Raw genomic sequence first — 20,499 nt, 5'->3', positions numbered from 1 at the left:
AGTTTAGTAATTGGTGTTGCCATTGCAGGCGGATCATAGGAATGATTCCATGTGTAAGAAAGTCCTCATATTTGATTTTTTTCAGCACAGCACTGACTTTGGATATTGTACACACTTCTGCATTTTAGCAGTTTCGCCCCTTCTCTCTTATGCACAACCTATTATTCTAGCTACTGTCGAGGTTTGCAAGGGCACATTCATGTTATTTATGTCTGCAAATGAAATGAATGTGTTACAGAGAATGTATGCATGTGTGTATGCATATATCCTTATAACGGACTCGCTGACCTCCATGAGGCGGTCCAATTAGAACCAGCCCATCCAACCCTGACATGCCTGGATCCATAATTTCATACCTATAGTTCCTCCACTTCACCTGAGTTCAACATACACGCATACCATCCATTGTCCAGTTGCTATCGCAGCCATGACACACCTCCACACATTGCCCTCTCCCGAGTGTTATGGGCCCTACATGTATGTTGTCCCAACCCATGTATTCTCAGGCTTGCCCGCCATTTAGTCCTTAAACATATCTGCCCTTGCTTGTATAATGGTCGGATGGCCAAACATCCTATCAATTTTTGGGTAGTCCCACCAGGGACTACCCTCTGATTGTAAAGTAGACTTAGCAGATCAACAGTGTTACTCCCGCTGGTAATATCCTGCCTGTGGTGTGAGCAGCAGTGCTTTGCTCACCCCTGCCCAGCTTGATATGACATACGCTGACAGCGTTATATAATAATGGGGTTGCTGTTGATTCCCTTCTCATTCCTTTTGTATGCTTTATTGTTACGTCGTTCATTCTTCATAGATAAATATATATATATATATATATATATATATATATATATATATATATATATATATATATAGATCTGTACATAGGTATATACATTTCCTATGCTGGGCACTGCTTACACCCGCTCAAGCACACTCAGACTTGCTTACTGGTACTTATATATGTTTACTGCTGCTTATTTGTGCTGACACCTGCTTACTAATGCCTTATTCATTATGACAGTACCACTTTGATTGAATGACATTTATTTAAACATCTCATGCGATACTCATGTCAGTTTTACAGCAAAACGACATTCATTCCACATGGAAAATGATATGTGCTATTGTTGGACTCGAACAGTGAATGCCTGTTCATTAGGCAGATGCTCTAAACACTACACTATTGACATTTACGTTGAGTCCGCATGTTTTTCTCTATTTGAATGATTTTGATGTGTAAGCTATGCTCAGCGGAAGGCAGTGACATGCAAATATGCTGCACTTTGCTTACACCAGGCATGGGCAAACTACAGCCCGGGGGCCACATGCGGCCCGTTAAACGTTTTGATTCGGCCCGCCAAACTTGAAAAAATTTAATAAATTAACCTTGTTAATGTTTTATTTCCCCTGCAATTCTGATGTTTCCTCACTAGATGGCACACTCTAGATATATTGGCTTTGTTGAGGTGAAGCGTAGGCCTATTACTCCACGTTTGCACTTTACCCTTTGACCCAATCGCCACAACAAAACTAACTCCAGACTTTGATGCGCTGGCTAAAAAAGGAGACCAACAACACTGCTCCCATTAAAATGTGTGTGTCTCCGTGATACGCACGTTGTTAAAATAAACAGTGCGCGCAGATCAAATATACCGCTTCACAGACTGACTTGCTGCAACTGTTTCATCCTTGCACTGGTTGTTGTTGACTTTTGGCACCAGGGAAACAAATTGAATAAAAGGAACAGGACAAGTACATCTGCATCTCCTACCGTTTTTGAAAAAAAAGACAGTCAGGAGGAGAGTGATGGTGATATCCTGAAGGATAACAGAACTTTCAGTGCTTTAAAATAAAATGGTCATTTATTTGATTTTCAGTGTTTAAAGACTCATTTCGAAGTCAGAGATTTTATTGTAATGCTTTTCTTCATTTTCATTGGAAATTAAAGCACATGTTTTCTCCATATCCCAAGATGTGTATTTTTCCCCCAATGAGGTGATGTTTTCAAAGCATGCCATCTATCTGCTCCTGTTCCAGCCCCTTTGTCAAATGTTAGAACTCAATGTGGCCCACGAATCAAAAAGTTTGCCCACCCCTGGCTTACACTTTCGATATTGCAGCAATACAAATGTATAATAGGGACACGGGGAATCTAACTTTGAAAGTTCTAGGGACGGGGCTCAACATTCCACTACATGCTTGTGTGTTTACTACTTAGATTTTATTTCACTGTTCATGGACACTCTTGTATGCTTAGCATACATTTCGGTATCCACAGACACTAAATTACTGACTTACTATTAGAGGCGGGCTCTAATAGTAAGCATAGCAGGTTGTGCAACTGTCGGGGCATGTTTACGCTTCCGTAGAGCACTTGTACACACCCCCTGCACTCGCACACATTTCCTGTGCACGTCGAGGGTGCGGCGGTGCGCCCTCATACATATTCATATGGCGCTGCTGCACCATCTGTAATGAGGACGCTCGGCACAAGGCTAAAACTGTCCTTGCGCTGAGCTTCATGAATCCCAGGGCACATTTGAAATCCAACAGCATGGAGTCTAAATGGTTGCTTTATAACTTCTTGAATACCACCACTAGATTGGTTGATGAGTATGAACTTCAGCTCTTATGCTGTAATTACCATCTCTGAATCACAGCATAGACAGATGCAATCCATTAATAATGTACTCCATTATAAAAAGGGAAATGTCTAGCTAGTCAACTGATAGTGAGGATACTTGCTACATGTTCAGCAAAGCAAAATATTTCTCAAGCTATCTTTACAGAGGAGTATCAAACTCCAACAGGTATTCTGTCATTTTTTTACCTAAATAATGCATATGCTTGAATATATTAATGAATAATGTGAACTGAAGCCTTTTACATTGTTTATCTGTATGCATTTAAGTGTGCTGATGGCATGGCATGTTTGTCAAGCTATTTCAGAGGTACAAATGATTAATAACACATAAAACTAGTAAGCTGTGTGATACATATGTACAAATGTTTCCGGGACAGGTCCTTTGAATGCAAGTTTAGCATTTCAGACATGTTCATGTGCCTGTTCTTTAGTGGGTGTGGGGGTGTGGGGGAGCAAAGTAAAGTTACTGTTATGTCACAAAGTAGAATAGACTGGTCTTTTAGGGGGTAGCACAGTTGCGTTACTGCTATGGCACATACAAGGATATGTTGCTCTTGCTGCTCTCCTTGTTTTGCATCCTGCCTGTTGTTAGCATCTCACATCTGTAGAGTGTTTTATGTTTTTCCAGTAGGTACTACTGACTGCCTACCTTTACTGTTTTATCTGGTAACATTTACTTTGTAGTTATGTGATTCGTAGGTTCATGGGTTCGTAGGTTTGTAGGTTGGTACTAGGCTATCAGCCCTAGGGCCTATACAAGCCTAGCCATAACAATTCCCTGGCTATTTCTTCCCACATTATTTACTTTCCTCGACCCCTGTCTAGCAGGGTGACTGACGTGATCCCTGGAGTGAATTTCCTTTCTCCCATCCAATCGTCGAGGTTCCTCTTGAAGAGGTCCAAAGAAGCACTCTGCTTGACATGTATGGGCAATCTATTCCAGAGTCTGGGGAGTCTCTGGGTCAGGAACCTATCCCTGCTGCATGTTTTGTTTATTGTGATGACAAGGTTTAGATCCCTGGAGCATGTAGCTCTGAGGGATTGGGATTTCTTTAAGTGTAGCATGTCCAACAGCTCTGGGTTTGACATGGCCTTGTATGTTAAGCAGAGATCGCCTCTGAGTAGACGATATGCGACAGAGTATAGCTGGAGTTTTTTACGGCGGTCAGCATAGGGCATCTGCTTTAGGCCTTTGATTCTTTTAGTGAGGTATTTTTGAGGTCTTTCCAGCTGTTGCAGATGTCTTGAGAGGTACATACCAAATGGGGCGTTGTATTCTATAATGGGTCTAATGAGGGATGAGTACAGTGGGACAATGACCTCCTTTTTTCTGGATGAAAAGCCCTTCGTGATGAGGTGTGCCACATAGAAGGATTTCCTGACTGTTGTGGCGATGCGGTTATCGAAGTTGAGACCACTGTCCGCCTGTGTCCCTGGGTCTCTTGTCACACTTTCTGTGTTTAGTGTACTGCCACCTATATGGTAATTCATGGATACATGTTTTTTCCCAAAGGGGATAACAATACATTTCTTGGCATTGAGCTTGAGCCCATGGCTCTGGCACCAAGCATCTGTTTCTGTAAGGCCCTTTTGTAGAGTATCCACATCATTTGGGGATTCAGTGATGGCTCCCAGTTTGCAGTCATCTGCAAACTTTGTTAGCCAGAGTCCCTTAGTGTTGACCTGTACTTCAGAGAAGTAGATGCCAAACAAGAGCGGCCCCAGGACTGAACCCTGAGGTACTCCACTTGTCACTTGTCTGGAGCTGGATTTGGAGTTGGCTACTTTTACAGTGTGGGTTCTGTCAGTAAGCCATTTAGCAACCCATTGGGTGACATAGGGATTAATGCCCAACTTAGTAAGTTTATCTATGATTCCAGAGTGGGGGATGGTGTCAAAGGCCTTGGCAAGGTCTAGATAGGCTGTGTGGACCACCTTACCCTTGTCCATGGCTCTGGAGACTGATTCAAAGAAGTCAATCAGGTTCAGGAGACAAGATCGGCCCTTCACAAACCCAAACTGGGTGGGGTCCAGTGTTTGAAGGTTGCCAATGTCTTTGTTTATAAGTTCCATGATAATACGCTCCATGGCCTGGAGATAAGGCTTGTCAGACTGATGGGACGGTAGTTTCTGGGATCCAAGGTGGATCCCCCCTTGTGGATTGGGATAACTGTAGCTCTGCGCCATTCAGTGGGCATGAAACCTGAGGTGAGGCTATGATTAAACATGACACTTAGGTGAGGTGCCAGTTCATATTGTAGTTCATATAGTACACAGCCCGGGATGTCATCTGGTCCCATGGATGCTGTATTCTTGGCTTTAGAGAGTGCATTTTGTACCTGTGTGGCCGTTATTACTGGAATTTGGCAATCTTCCGGTATTGAGATGGGCCATTTAGCGGGTGAGACGGGGGTGAAGTTGGCACTGAATCGATCTGCCAGGATATTGGCAATATCCTTCGGATCAGTATATTTAATGCCATTCTGTTTTAGCTCAGAGCAGATCTGAGCATTGCCATTTAGATTCTTGACATAGTTATAGAATGCTTTATGGTTGTCTTTGGAATCTTTGGCAATTTTATTTTTGTAACTAGCTTTGGAGGATTTTATGAGGCATCTCAGTTTCTTACTGAGGCTAGTAAGGGAGTTTTTTGCATCCTGGGATTTTCCTCTTTTCTGCAAAATTTCTTCCTTTTGTTGTAAAGTTTGTTTATGGCAGGGGACCACCAGATTGGCTTCTTTTTTTTGGATGATAGCATCTTGGTTCTATTTGGGATGGCATGATTCAAGCATGAGTGGATGTGCTCGTACAGTGCCTTAGTGTAGGATTCAGCAGTTGAACTTTCAGTTCCCGTCTGCATGGGTGTCATGAAGTTTGTCACTTCTGACTTGAGTAGCATGAAGTTGGCTTTGGAGAAGTTTTTTATGGTGGTTTCTTTACTGGGGGGTGGGGGTGGGATGTGGATGTTAAGGGTGATTAGCTTATGGTCAGATCTGACTAACGAGGGGGTGACCATAGGTATGGAGCATTGATTTCCCATGTTGGTACTGACCAGGTCTAGGATATTGGAACCCCTGGTGGGACTATGGATTAGTTGATCCAGGGCATTGAAATTTATGAATTCCAAGAACCGTTGCGCAAAGGTGTTGGGACATGAGTAGTTTTCCCAGTTAATGGCAGGATAGTTAAAATCACCCAGTATTAGGGTGTTTGGTTCTATCTTAATATTTTCCAGTATGTTTAGAAAGGTGTAGTGAGAATCTTGGGGTATGGTGGGGGATCTGTAGCAAGCTACAATTTGGATTGCATTCTTACCTAGTGTTAGTTGCACTTGGAGAATTTCAGACACATTGTGTTTGCCAACTAGCCTGGTGGTGTGAATATCCTTGGTGAATATTGACACTCCTCCACCTTTAGTGTTTCAGTCCTGGTTTGGTGGCTGAAAAGTGTGGTAAGAGTTGTAGCCTGGTATTGCAGGGGTGCTCTCTGGAGCCTTGAACCAGGTCTCAGTTACTGCACAGATATCGATGTTCTCCATTTTTAGGAGTGCCTCGAGAGAGTGCATTTTGAGGTTTAGACTTCTAGCATTGAGTAGCATTATCTTCAGATTTTGCATGCTAGTACCTGTTACAGTGGTGGTTTTGTCCTTTGAAGTTTGCCTAAAAAAGAAATGTTGGTTCCAGCCCATTTTTCCAGCTGTGGTTTTCGTAGTTACCCAAGAGGTTTGTCCTGCAGTCGTTTTTTTGCTTACCAGTTGCCTAAAAAAGGCACTATAGGGGTGGCAAGAGCCTTAGCCAGTAACCTGAATCCCAGGGGCGACAGGTGCAGACCATCTCTGGCAAAGCATCATGGTCTGTCAATCATGTCATCCCAGGTAGACAGATACTGGATCCCCTTTGAATGACACCATAAGCTTAGCCAATTGTTGAAGTCAATCATTTTATCCTTATATTGTGGTATCATTCTGGGCGAAGGCAGGATGCTACTCAGGGCTAGGGTCATACCTGCCTGGGCCACATGATCCGAGAGCTCTTCCATGTCTCTTTTCATGTATGTATATTATCATTCTGTTGCGTTTTAGGACCAAAAATGTCACTGAGGTGCAGACCCCCTCCCCAGTGATGCAGAAAACACAATCATAGTGGATGCACTCCATCAACATGTCACTTTTCATCTTGGCAGGGGTTATCCCAATATGCCAAAGAGACTGAGAATATGTCAGTTTTTAAATTGAGACTGCAGGACCACATTAGAGATATTAAAAATAATAATCTTGTAAACCCTGTTGCCTTGCATTTTAATTTGGTACATAGAAGTCATTTTTCTGTTTTAAAAGCTTGTATTTTGGAAAACATATTTTCTAGAGAAAATGTCATGCTAAAAAATAAGTTGCTTTACAAAGAAACATTTTTTATTCTTAAGTATAATATTCTATCTCCACACGGATTGAATAATGAGTGTAATTGGAGAGTATTTTACAAGTATTTTGATAGGTTAATTGTTTACTTGTTTGAATGGATTTGTAATGTATGTACAATATATATATTAGTGTTTTTTCTGTCAGTATGTATTAACTCCTGGAAGGCTTTATTGCCGAGGTAGTATTTGTATTAAACTTTTATACTTCTTTCATGTGCAGCTGTTTTTTTCACTGGCAAGTGCTTTTTATTTGATACTTTCTCAAAGTAGTTTTTGGTAATATGTCAGTAAATCGTTGCTAATATAAATGCCCTGGGTGGATGTAGCATACTTATGAGCAGGTGCGCCACATGGCTACTGACATGCTCAGAATTGCACAGAGGTGTGCAGCTGCTGTTGCCCGAGACCAGATGGTAACTGGGGGTTGGCCTGCTGCAGAGCCACCTCTCATCCCAATGAGGAATTCATGGTGAATCTTCTGCAACAGAACGACACACAGCAGAGTGGCCCACAATATGTCATTGATATGGGTACACCTCCTTCTCAGTCCCAAGAAGAGTTTCCAGGTAGGCTTTGTTATATGATATAATATGACCAGTTCAATACTGTTGTATAGTAAGACAATTTAAATAAAAGTTATGTCTGTGTCACATGTGTTTTTTTTTGGGGGGGGGGTTGAACATTAGTACATGATAAACTCAGTTTGTAGTTGTCAGACACATTCTTGTTAAAGTAGCACATTATGCTGATTGAGAGGAGTACATGGGGTACCTCATGTCTTACTGTTAAATGTGATGATGTTGGTTTTACCTTTTGCTCAACTTGTTTCAGGATTGTCAGGAATCCAGCAACATAGCCCTCCTGCAGGTGGTAAGCCAAATCAAGTTATTTTCATACTGCAGATCAATTTCTAGAAATATAATGTGTCATTCAGGGCCTGTTGTGTGTATTGCTGTATTGTCTGTAATAATGGTAGCACTGTTAATTGTTTAGTGTATATTGCACCATAGTAGTGCAGGTATTAATGTATGCCTGTGTTTCTCCCTTTTTATCACATGTTATCATGACAGTGGGAGTGCGGGCTCTGTGCCACCTGATGTCAGTGTCTCATCAGACACTGATGATGATGGTGGCAAAACTGAAGCACAGTCTGAGGATGCAGAGGTTGAATCTGGCACAGAGGTTGACATATAGCCACCCTTTCTTTCTCCCCAGGCAGATCCAGTAGGCCTATGCTTACCCAGCCCACTGAGCCCACAGATATAGGACAGATGGATGACGATGACATTGAGCAGGGAAGTGTGGCTACTGTGGCTTCAGTGCCTGCTGAGTCTGGCCATAACCAAAGTGTTGGTGAGGTGCCACGCAGGAGGGTTGAAAGGGGTAACGGAGGGGGCCTGCTGTCCCTCCTCCACCAGCTGCAGGTGTCTCTTCCTGTGTCACACAATGTATGTTTAGGGCCATCATGGAGGCACAGACAAGTTCATAAAGATGCTCCAGACAAATGCTCAGGGTTGTGGATGTGGCACAATCTGACATACATGATCCATCATGTCTCCGATTTCCTGGATTGGATGAATGACATTTTGGAATGAGGGGTGTCTGTGATGGACCAAGGGGTGTCTTTCATGGAACAAGCAGTGTCTGTGATGGAATGTCAGCTGCAAGGGGAACAGCATCCTCTTGGGCTTAGGTCAGCCACAGCATCTGCTGATAGCCAATGCGGCCATTCCCAATCACACTCCCATAGTGGCAGTACTTCCACTGGTCCATCGGGGAGTGTGCTGTCCACACCCAGATGAGGCAGGCCATGGGGTCATGGTTCTGGGCATTCCCATGAAGTAGCACATATAGCAGAAATTGGTCACAGTCAGGTAGCATCACTCCATCTGACCTTGGGCATGGAGGTGCCAGTGCAACAACTGGTAGAGCCATTTCTCATGGTTGGGGGCAACAATAATGATCTGCCACCTCTACCATGCACAGCTCACACCTGTCTGACATACCAAGACGTAGAGCTAGCACTGAGCTTGGCTGTGTTTATGCAGACTCCCACACACCACTTTCACATGTAGGACCCCTACAGGCACACACACAGCCTGCCTGCTTCTCTTTCTACCTCACACACACTCGACAACCTTTTGTGTCAGCCTAGGCCTCCTGCCCCTCCCTCCCAGCATCCTGTGCAACTGATGATAACTGTGCAATACCCCTGTTTTCTCTCTCTTGGATTCAGGGATACAAAAGTTTTCTGGTTGATGTACAGGGTGCATAGCTACCTTACTGCCTAGTACCTGCATTTCTGTTGTTGAACTGATAATTGTACCTGTCAGTTATATTTGCCTTGCCAAATGATATAGTGGATAGCATCATCATGACAATACTTTCTAGTATATTCTCTTGTAAGGGTTGTGAAGTCAGGAACTGGAATGTGTGTCATTACTTTATAACCTTTCTCTTTAATGTGTTCCAGTACCTATGTATGGTGCACATCATAAGACACACCATCACATACAGATCTCAGAACTGTATGACAGCACTATAGTCAAACTCAGCAGAACAGTAATACAGTATAATGCTTATTTTTGCAGGAACCTCACCAGACACATGTGGCAGCTGGACAGACCACAGGGCTTTCCCATCAAGATAATACATGGCCTACTGACCATGACATGATGGATGTGGGTAGATTAAAAGACATGTCACTGTCATCTGTCTGGTATTGCGTTACATTGTAAGTATTATTCTAAGCCTATTATGTTTGGTTTAAGCACTTGAGATTCATGCCATTTGTCTTACATTAAGGTTTGTAGTCCAAAAAATGACAAAAGCACACCGACACCCAGTTCCTGAAAAAACAAACAAACAAAAAAAAAAAACAGCCACACCATAAAGTCCAAAGGCATCCTTCAGACTTTATGGTGTGGTCGTTTTTTTTTTTTTTTTTTTTTTTTTTTTCAGGAACTGGGTATCAGTGTGCTTTTGTTGTTTTTTGGATTCAAGTTCTTGGTTTGTACACTTTCTTGTTTTATTTTAGTAAGGTTTGTAGTGTACACTCTGGTGGGAGGAGAGGGTAGCCTCTGCCCTTCTGAGCTGGGAATTGCCATTTGAATGTTTATTGTAGCAGTTGTTCTAAGTCTCTTTGTTATGATTTAAGCACTTGGCCTCCAACCCAATTATTTTACATTAAGAAGGTGTGTGGTTTAGACTCTTGTGGCAGGGAAGGATAGCCTACACCCTTTTAAGCTGGGAATTGCTGGTTGAAGACTTATTGTTTCTGTTATTATGAAAGTGTTTTAGTTCTGGTTTAAGCACTTGGGTTCCAGACTACTTATTTCACAATAGGAAGGTTTCTTGTCTTCACTCTTGTTGAAGTATTCTACTGAATTGTTGCTTTATTTAAACTGTTTGTTCTTCTGTTGAGATGGTGATTTTCTGCACTTTGAATTTCTGCATTTTGTAGCATTGGCTCCATTCAGACTTGCTGAATCTAGACTTGTTTGGTATTACTGGAGAGCTAATACCAGCCCTCATACATTATGAAGGCCTCCCTGCACCCCTGTGGCAGAACTGTGCAGCCAAGAACCGATCGGAGTTGGGGACTGCTGGAATAAGGCTCACTGTTGACCTTTCCCTTTGTTTACTTGTTTAAAATAGTTTAACTTCACTTGTATTCCAGCTTTGTATTTTGGTGTGTTTGCACTCAGTTCACCATAGCTGCTCAGAACTTGCACTGCTGCCCTGCAAGCAACTCAGTTGTGTATTGTGAAACACTAACACATTTTTGTAACCCTAGCCCTCCATACAATAAACACATTTTGTTAGTCTTCCACAAAAACCTGGGCCATCTCGCCCACTCCCCACTAGTTACTACAGTATATACTTTCCATAATGGATGGATAGTTTCCCACCATTTCTCCAGACAGCCTGATTTACATTGGCATCCTGAGGCAACAGGGCAATTGCCTCATGTATACTGATAACCAGTTACTGCTAAAACAAACTAATATAACATGTGAGACTTGTATCTATTCTATGAATTTGGAATCAGTTATCTCACATAACAACAACCAGGTATCAAACATGTTGTTAGCACATAACATTCACCTCTTGCACATAAGCTCACAAGTCATACACCCACATATGTGTTGGTACTTGCTAGAAACCTAACTAAAGATCAGAGACCACCCAAGCACAAACCTACTGCACACAGAGCAGACCCAACAGAATCCACTACACATAATAATACACATACCAGTGTCTCAGTCAATAAGTCCCTCAAGCAAAACATCTCAAAACTAAATGTTTTGCTCATAAGAGACTCCATAGTGAGACACACAGACATCCCTCTCACCAGGCTGATCAAGGAGAAGGTCACAGTGAGCTGCCTGTCAAGTGACAGTCAATCAGATCATGCACGCTCTCAAGTCTCTCAACAAGTATAGTTATGACTGTCATAGTCCATGTTGTAATGAATGACTGGAGACATACCTTACTGTACTATATGCAGGTGCGTGTCTCCCCCATAGCGACCTTTGTAGGCAATATCAGAACAACTAAAGTCTCAACATAAAAGAATCCACTACAGACAACCTGAAGGTTATGCTACTTAATGTAAGGAGTGTAAATCAGAAACTTCATTCACTGGAAGAACTCCTTACCTTGGAAGATGCCCATGTCTGTGCAGTCACACAGACATAGTTCAAGGCTGCAGAGAGCACCCTGGCCATGCAAGGGTACAATGCCGTCCACACATTCAGACATCAAAATTAGCATGAAAGAAGCAAAGGCGGAGATGTATACATCTTCGTTAAAGACAAATGCACAGCAAGACTGGTCAGAGTACAACTTGGAGTAGTGCTACTCCAAGTCAGACAAACTGTGGTAAAACCCCCTTCCATATCATTGTTAGCTACATGTCTCCCACCATGAACCATGAGTACCACTTTGTTTATTTGGAACTAATTGAGTCACTCACTAGACAGCCAAACACCCTGGTCATGTGTGATTTCAACTATCCTTCCATCAATTTGGAGTTACATATGTGCACAAAGACACTCACACTAAGGTTCCTGGACTTTGTTAATACACCTACTGTGTGACAGATATTCTGTACCCCCAGAAGGGGCTTAAATATCCTAGACTTAGTACTGACCAACATATTAGTTCTCTGCACTAACCCCTTTGTGTTGGACCCCGGGTCAAGTCAGATCAAATTTCAATCTTGTTCACAATCACAATCATACCCAACACCCCGTCAAAAGCAGTAAGGATGAAACATTTATACAAAAAAAACTATAGGTTCCTAACCGATGCCATAAAGAGTTGCAAAACCTCTGCTATCACTGTCAACAATGACTGCTATACAGAGGTGTACACAAACGGCCTGTATAAACAGCTATACAAAAGTAAGAGTGGGCTGAACGTGAATGGATCAAAACAAGTTCCTCACAGAAAACAGGCCACCCTGGTGGGCATCAAGCATACATAGGTTATATAACAAGTGAAAGAAAGTAAATTGTAAGAACAAGAGGGAACTGGCTCAGCTGAGGAAGGACACCCTCCACAGCATGAACAAGGAAATTAGCTATCTTGAAAAGTCCTCTAAAGCCATGTACAAACTTAAAGTATTTTATTTAGCTAAAGATAAACAAGAGGCATTCTTTAGATATATCAGAAATCTAAAAGTGCACGTCCAGCTTTGTGCTGAACTAGTAGTGGATGGTACCATTCATACTGACCCTGAGGACATTACCAACCTGCTACCAGAAAGTTTGGGGCAAACTTCACCCCCCCATCCCAACAGACATATCACAAAGCATATCTGTCACCAGTCCTCAATATAGTAACCTCATATGAACCTAAGATGACATCTGCCTGTCTGATCCTGCCATGGTGGAATGGTTGTATATGCAATAATCTGATATAGCTGATTACATCAGCATTGTCTGTTGAGCATACAGTGATAACAGTGTCCCTCATTATGGTATAAAAGGATCTCTGTAATGTCAAGTGACATCTGTCTTACACACACACACACACACACACACACACACACACACACACACACACACACACACACACACACACAGCTGACTGCAGTGAAAACAGAACTCCTACCTAAGCATACACAGTATAAAACTCAATACTTTACGCAAGCACCACAGCTCTAGTCTAACTTAGAGTGTGTCAGACAACAGTTTGTAGATAATGACATCAGCAGGGACTGTTGAGGACAAGATAACAATGTCCCACAAGCTGCTGTAAAAGGCTCACTTTAAAGTCCAGGAACAGCTCACTCACACACACCATCCATGTGGCTGCAATGAAAATAGAACCCTTACCTACGTACACACACTACAGAACTCAAGAATTAACTCAAGCACCATGACACAAGTCTGATTTTGACAGGACTGCAGGTGAACTTAAAGCAGATAACATTAGCAGCCCATGTGAGAGACATGAAGTTGGTAAGCATGCATGAAATGGATGTGTAGGCTTGTGCAAGTTTCAAAAAACTAGCAACCATGCCATTGGAGAAGTATCTGTGGGATGCACACTTCTGCTCTTCTGTGTAGACACACTCTTAACTGCAATGAGAATAGAACCCCTACCTATCTAAGTATACAAACTACAGAACACAGTATTCATTGCCTGCACTATGGCACAAATTTGATTTTGAGAGGACTATAGTAAACAACATCGACAAGCCATGTGGGAAACAAGAGGTTTGGAGGCCTACATAGGTACATTGCTTAATAGTGTCACCTGGGGCTAGTAGCCTAATAGCAGTAGACCATATGGAAGCCTAGCTGTGTAACAATACAAGTACCCTTAATGAGCATACTTGGCTGTTTGACTTTTGCAGAGCAAGCTTTTAACCACAACCAAATGGCTCTGACCATGAGCGAACACACAACATTATATATAACACTTTGTATTGTGGTTGATATATGTGTGAAAAAAGTAATGAGACCTCAGAGTTGTATTCCTTATTTAGGGTGTTTTTTTATGGGGGGGCAGATAACTTTACTGTAAATATATGACATATAATTATATTGTGCCCTTAATTTGCAATGTTTCCACATATAGTTTTATGTCATACAAAGGAACAGGACAATAAACACTAATAATATAATATCATATATACAATTCCATAGTGCAATGAGCAATGGATTTGTGCGATGGTTAACAAAGTTCATGCAAACAAGATAAGCTTAGTCAAACTGTTTTTTGGGACATGGCTCATCATGCAAATGTAGAATTAAAAGAAAACAAAGTGGAAAAGATATTAAAAGTAAGTGATGTACCAAAAATATGTAAAAGCACAGTAAAAATTGATAGTATACATCAAAAGTTTCTACATATGTTAGGGTTTGAACCCTTATACAATACAGCTTCTGAAAACAGGAGGGATGCCTTAGTCCTCTTTGCCACATGAACAGCTTTGTATCAGTCAAATAAAGTAATTCCTCATACAACCAGCTGCATCAGAATGTACACTGCTATCAAACCATCAGCTGTGATTTGTACATGTAATTCTCTTTACTATATTTGGACATAGAGCTGTTAGTGATCAAACAACCTGTCATAATTGTCCTTACAAATATACAGCTCTATCTCACCTTTTTGTGTTTCTTGTTCATTCATCAGTTATCTCATACATGCAGTATGTAAGTCCTTCCATATCATTGTCCTTAACATGTGAGAGAATATTAAATGGGAATAATATGATATGCAGTATAGGATGGATGGTACAAACATGCATATACTGTTCTTTTGAGGGTAGCATAGCTGAGTTAGTGTTATGGCAGTTACAAGGGTACACTCCTCTTTGGGGGGGCAAAGCTCAGTCTGAAGTTTGACACTGCAATGTGTATCATCACTGTCTAACTTCTTTCTTTAATAATTCACCAGTAAAAAGGTATGGTGCTAAATTGAGGCCATGCAGGGAGCATCAGAATTCTTCAGAGGTATGGCTGTGAAATTTTCATGCCTGAGGCCTAATAATTAGTAATGGACAAATATAAGTAAAATACGTGTCTGGTATCACATGTTAAGGTACTTTCTGTAAAAATCCACCACTATTTACTTGATTGCTGTACCAATTTAGGAAATACAAGGATATACCATAATGTTACTAAAGAATAGACGCTAGGTTCAGGACTTACCTTGCAAATGCAGTAGTTGATACACTTTTAGTTTAGGGCCGACTCTGATGCAAGCAGTACACAGCCAATACATGGGGAGGTAAAGGTTGTGTAAGTTGCCTGGCATCAATTTTATTATATGTATGTGAATAGGAGAATGGTATTAGGTCCCTAGGTGGTTTGTGAATGTGCTATGCATTGTCTCTTGGACAAAGCAAGGTCATACTGAGCATGCCTATGTCTGCCTCCAGGAACAGTACTTGGGGGTCCCTCCTCGAACCTTCTGCTGACTGTGGCTGTAGTGACCTAGGCTTTGGTGGGGGGATGTGTATCCCTTCCCCTTGCTGATCCTGCTGCAGCTGTTTCCGCAGGATCAGATTGTGGAGCATAGCACATACTGTAGATATTTGTATACATATGCATGGATTATACTGCAGGGCTACACCAGATATATATTAAGGCACTGGAACTGTGACATCAGAAGCACAACTACACGCTCTATGATGTTTCTAGTTTGAGAGTGTGCCTCATTATGGCATTCTTCCATTGGTGGTGTGTACACTTCTGATGGGTGTCATCAGCCACAGCTCCAGGACATAGCTAGCATCCCCCAGTAAATGGCCTTGTGGCATGTCCCCTCTAGCAAATATCTGCTACAGCTGTGATGTGTGTGAGATATGGGAGTCAAGATAACTGCCAGGTTGCCAGCACACACATTCAAGATAATTCCTCGGAAATACACACAACTTGGCAGTTAATGGAGTGGTATCCCTTGTGTTTAATGTAGATTATACCATGCTAACCAGGTGGTGTTTTTATGTGTACATGAGTAACATCTATGGCACCCAGTACTTCAGGGTAGTGCTCTGCATGGTAAAATACTTCAATATTGCTGGCCCTCTCTTCAGAACTATGGGGGAAAAATATATGCTCACCGGCATGTATGAGCATAGCATCCAGAAATTGGTGGAGGATCCTGGAGGCTGATGCCTGTGACACACCCATCATGTACCCTGTTGGTCTTTAAAAGGTAACAGTAGCTAATATTCTAAGGGCTACACATACCTTAGTTTCCACTGGGGTAGGCTCCCCTTGATTGTCTCTGGTTATGAATTGAGGGTGGCAGAGCTCACAGATTTCTTGTAATGTGTCCCTGTCCAACACATAGCCCTCTACAATCTCCAGCTCATGTAGCACCCAGAATGCTACCCTGGGCCTGAACACTCTTTTCCTTCTCGGCCTAGGCCTATTGTCAGCAGCGCAAGCAGCACTGGCTTCAGCCTCCAGCACATACACATGTAGAATAGCTGCAGCAGCCCCTAGCATTGCGTCAGTTAAAAGTTTCTTGCCTCCACTCCAATGGTATTGAAGGATAAAGGAAAAACCAGGATGGAGGTTAAATGGTTACTTTATACATTGTTGGATAGCTCAACCATGTTGGATTGGTTGATTAACATCCAATTCACCTGCTTATGCTGTAACTAGCATCTACTAACACACACTTGTTGCTTGGTCATTAGTGTGCTTTGCACATCTCTGTGCACCTCTGTCCACCTTCGCATAAATAAGATAAGCATAGGTAAAATTGATATTTTCTCCATTCTCATGATATCACGCAAACATGGACCATAAGAAGTGAAGGCAAGGTTGCACACCCTGTAGTCAAACCCAGGACCATCTATATTCTAACCCTAACACATACATGTGCTGCCACAGGAATAGTTACATAACAGCCCCAAGAAATCTGCCATTCATTCCTCTGTTTTTCATGGATGGGCTAAGTGCCGTATTGCGCAAACAATGGCAAAGTAAAAAAATAAATAAACAAACTGGACAGAAACCACACATTTTTAACAACCAAATAATGAAGATGACACAAAACTTGGGAATTGTGCACTGCTTACATGCACTTTCTACCCTTCATAGCCCTACATGTTCACCTCTGCAAGTGTAACCTGACAAACAACCCTGATGTCAGCATTCACTGTTGCCGTGCATTCAACACGAACACTGTGGAAGTGCCTACATGAAGTGAACATCTCTACATGGTTACTCTTTTTTGAGATTCAACAATTCTAATGAGTTTTGACTGCGTTTGCATCTTCACTGTGCTGGCAGCCTGGAATCTATACTGTTAGTAACCGTGTAGGCAGGGAAAATGCACAGGAGACCAATGTTGTAACAGAAGAATACATGTTTTAATAAAATGGGACTGTAATCCATCACCTACATCCTGCATATGCTTACATTACAGTGTAATACTCTGTTTTGTGGAGGTTTACACATTTTAGCAGTCTGCATTACTTACAAGTATACTCTTCATTTGGGGGTGGGGGAGCGAAGCTGCATTTATGTCATGGCACTTAAAAAGGAATTATTATGATTGTTACACTGATAGCATCCACACTATGTAATTAGGTCAGAATATGTGTGCTGTTACATGTTTAGGGCAGTTTTGTACAAATGTAAGAGCTTTTACTTGTTCTTGTTACTGTGTAGACTAGACTCCTTTCCATGGCTGCATTCAGAAAGTTTTAGAATACACAGCCAATACAAATATAGAGTCCACACAGTTGCTTTAGAGGTTGTTAAATAGCTGCACATGTTGATTTGCTTCATTGCATAAAATTCAGCTACTTATGTTGTAGTTTGCATACCACAAAAGCTTCCATGTTTGCTCATGAGTGGGTGCTGCTGTGTGCCACTTTGCAGATTTTACTGAATATAAAACTTTTTCTGGCCATGTGTGCATCAAGTCATGATGTGCACCAAGTCAAAATGATCATGCAAGCTTTATTGAATCATCACAATATTTTATTGTTAAGCCAATATGTCCTTTTTTTACAGTAAATTAAATATAGGTTCCCCAAAATGAGTATTGCATGATCAGTTTCTTCTCAAATCCATATTCAGCCAAATAGTCTATGGCATTCTGGATTGGAATTATTACAAATCAGGAGAAAGACTGTAATCTAAATCATAAAATAAATTGCGTTAATTTATCTTCCATACTAGAAATGCACATTTTTACCCATAAATGGTCCCAATGAAAATCATCTCTAGAAATATTAGAATTTCTAAGGATATGTACTTTCTGAAACTGTATCTTGTATCTTGTTGACTGTTTTTTTTTCATTTTAAAACAATAAATACTTATCTACATTTTGTTTTATATACATTAAACTAGAGAGGTGAAACTGGGAAACTGAGATAGTGTTATTTTACAGGAGTCAGTTAGAGGTAAGGGAAAATTTTATAATTTATTAACCAGAGAGCTGAAACTTGGGGAATGAGATTGTGCGATTTTGTAGAAGTCAATTAGAGGTAAGGGAATTATTGGAAGAGCATTTATTTTATTGACTGAAAACCCAATAAGAGTACTGAATTATGATTTTTGGGCTAGTCCTTCAGTTTAAAACCCAGATAAGTGTATCAATTGCTCTGTTAAAACTGACACTATTGTCTTAATGGCCAAGGGACAAATTATTCTTAAGGAAATGATACATTTAGAAGCAATCTGCCTTCTCCATGAATTTAGAGTCTTTTTAGGATTGTAAGGTCAAATGTGGAAATGGAATGTACAAATTCAAATTAATTATTAATGAATGAATTAATATATGTCTGTCCCCCGGATTCACTAATTTTCTGTGCAGGACTAGACTAGTTCTGCACGGAAGTAGCCATTTAGGAGGAGGATGGCAGCGCGCCAAGCATATTAATGAAGGCGCGCTGCCTGACCTGCTAATCCTACATGGAGCGTGGACGAGTGCAGGGGGCGTATCTGAGAGCAGAGCTCTCAGAATAAACACACCCCTGCAAAGTAGAACAGCAGAAACTGTAAATAAACGAGCGAGACCACTCATAGGTGTCCGCATATCCCCACCAACAGTCCCCATGTGTACAACAGCAACAGGACAAAAATAAAAAGAAGTTACCCCTGCTTCTATTTCTAAAACTCTGAGTACAGCTAACCATAGGTGCGCGGGTGTGCCCATCGCTTAGCTACCATTAAAGCAGCTTAAAAGGCTGAAGAGGATAACAAGGAAGATATATGCAAATGAAACAGCACAGCAATACGATAGTGTAGTGGTCAGAGCATCCACCTAACGAGCAGGCATTCTCGGTTTAAGTCCCACTACAGCACATACCATTTTCCATATGAAATCTGTATACGAGCATATATTTACATTTTACTGCTGTATAACCTACTAAATAACATTTAAATGTGAACTGGAGTACTGCATTAAATGCACATGTGAAGAGTCAGTACCATAATGAATAAGTCAGCAGTAAGCAGGCATAAGCACAGATATGTGGTAGTAAGCATATGTAAGCACTAGTGAGCATGTGCAATTGCGTGTGGGTGGGGTGAAGCTTCACTGACACATATTAAGCAAAGGAGAAGCTAACTATGTGTAAAACACTGTGTCCGGAAGTCAGCAGTGCTTACTTCTGCGCAAACCCTCTTACAACCGCTTGAAAGTGCCTTAAGCACACCATATCCAATGGCAGGTGTTCTGCCCAACAACAAAACAAACAGCCTGCATAAAGCCGGAACTCAAGACAATGCACATCATACACAAAATGATTTACCACTAAGCCATGCCAGATACGCAGAAATTGTATGTTGTCAGAAACATAACCCCAGCCCAGTCATGCAATAGTACAGAGAATGTATACCTACAGCTAGATGGGCGTGTGTCTGCAAATATATCACTAACTAAATGGATACAACATATCTGTAGATGTAGTCACACACACACACACATATATATATATATATATATATATATATATATATATATATATATATATATATATATATAAATATCCAGAGATATACACATATAAATACAAATATATGAACAGATATACATGCAAATGCTGACAGCTACACATATATATGTCAAAATCTATATGTCCACATATACACAACAAGTGGCATATGTACGCAGATATATGTCTCCATAGGTATATTCCGACATAGTTAGACATATGTAAGAAAATATATATACCCACAGACATATATATGGCCAGACATCTGTAGATACCAATGGTAGATGAACAGAAGCATATATGTCCACGTGCACCATATATGGGCCTGAGAGTATTCCTGGTACTAGCAATAGATGTCATGTGTGACTCTGTGTATACCAACGGATGTAGTGGTAGGTATCGCAAAGCATATGTAGCACACAAGGTTGGCTGGTATGCACACAAAACACAATATCCAGCAATATCAGTCAACATTACCGGAGATGTAGCTAAACATTTACAGGTATA

The sequence above is a fragment of the Protopterus annectens genome, chromosome 1.part0 (assembly GCF_019279795.1).
Source record: "Protopterus annectens isolate FY-2018-M chromosome 1.part0, PAN1.0, whole genome shotgun sequence".
NCBI classification, from domain to species: Eukaryota; Metazoa; Chordata; order Ceratodontiformes; family Protopteridae; genus Protopterus; species Protopterus annectens.
This window is presented reverse-complemented; position numbering follows the sequence as displayed.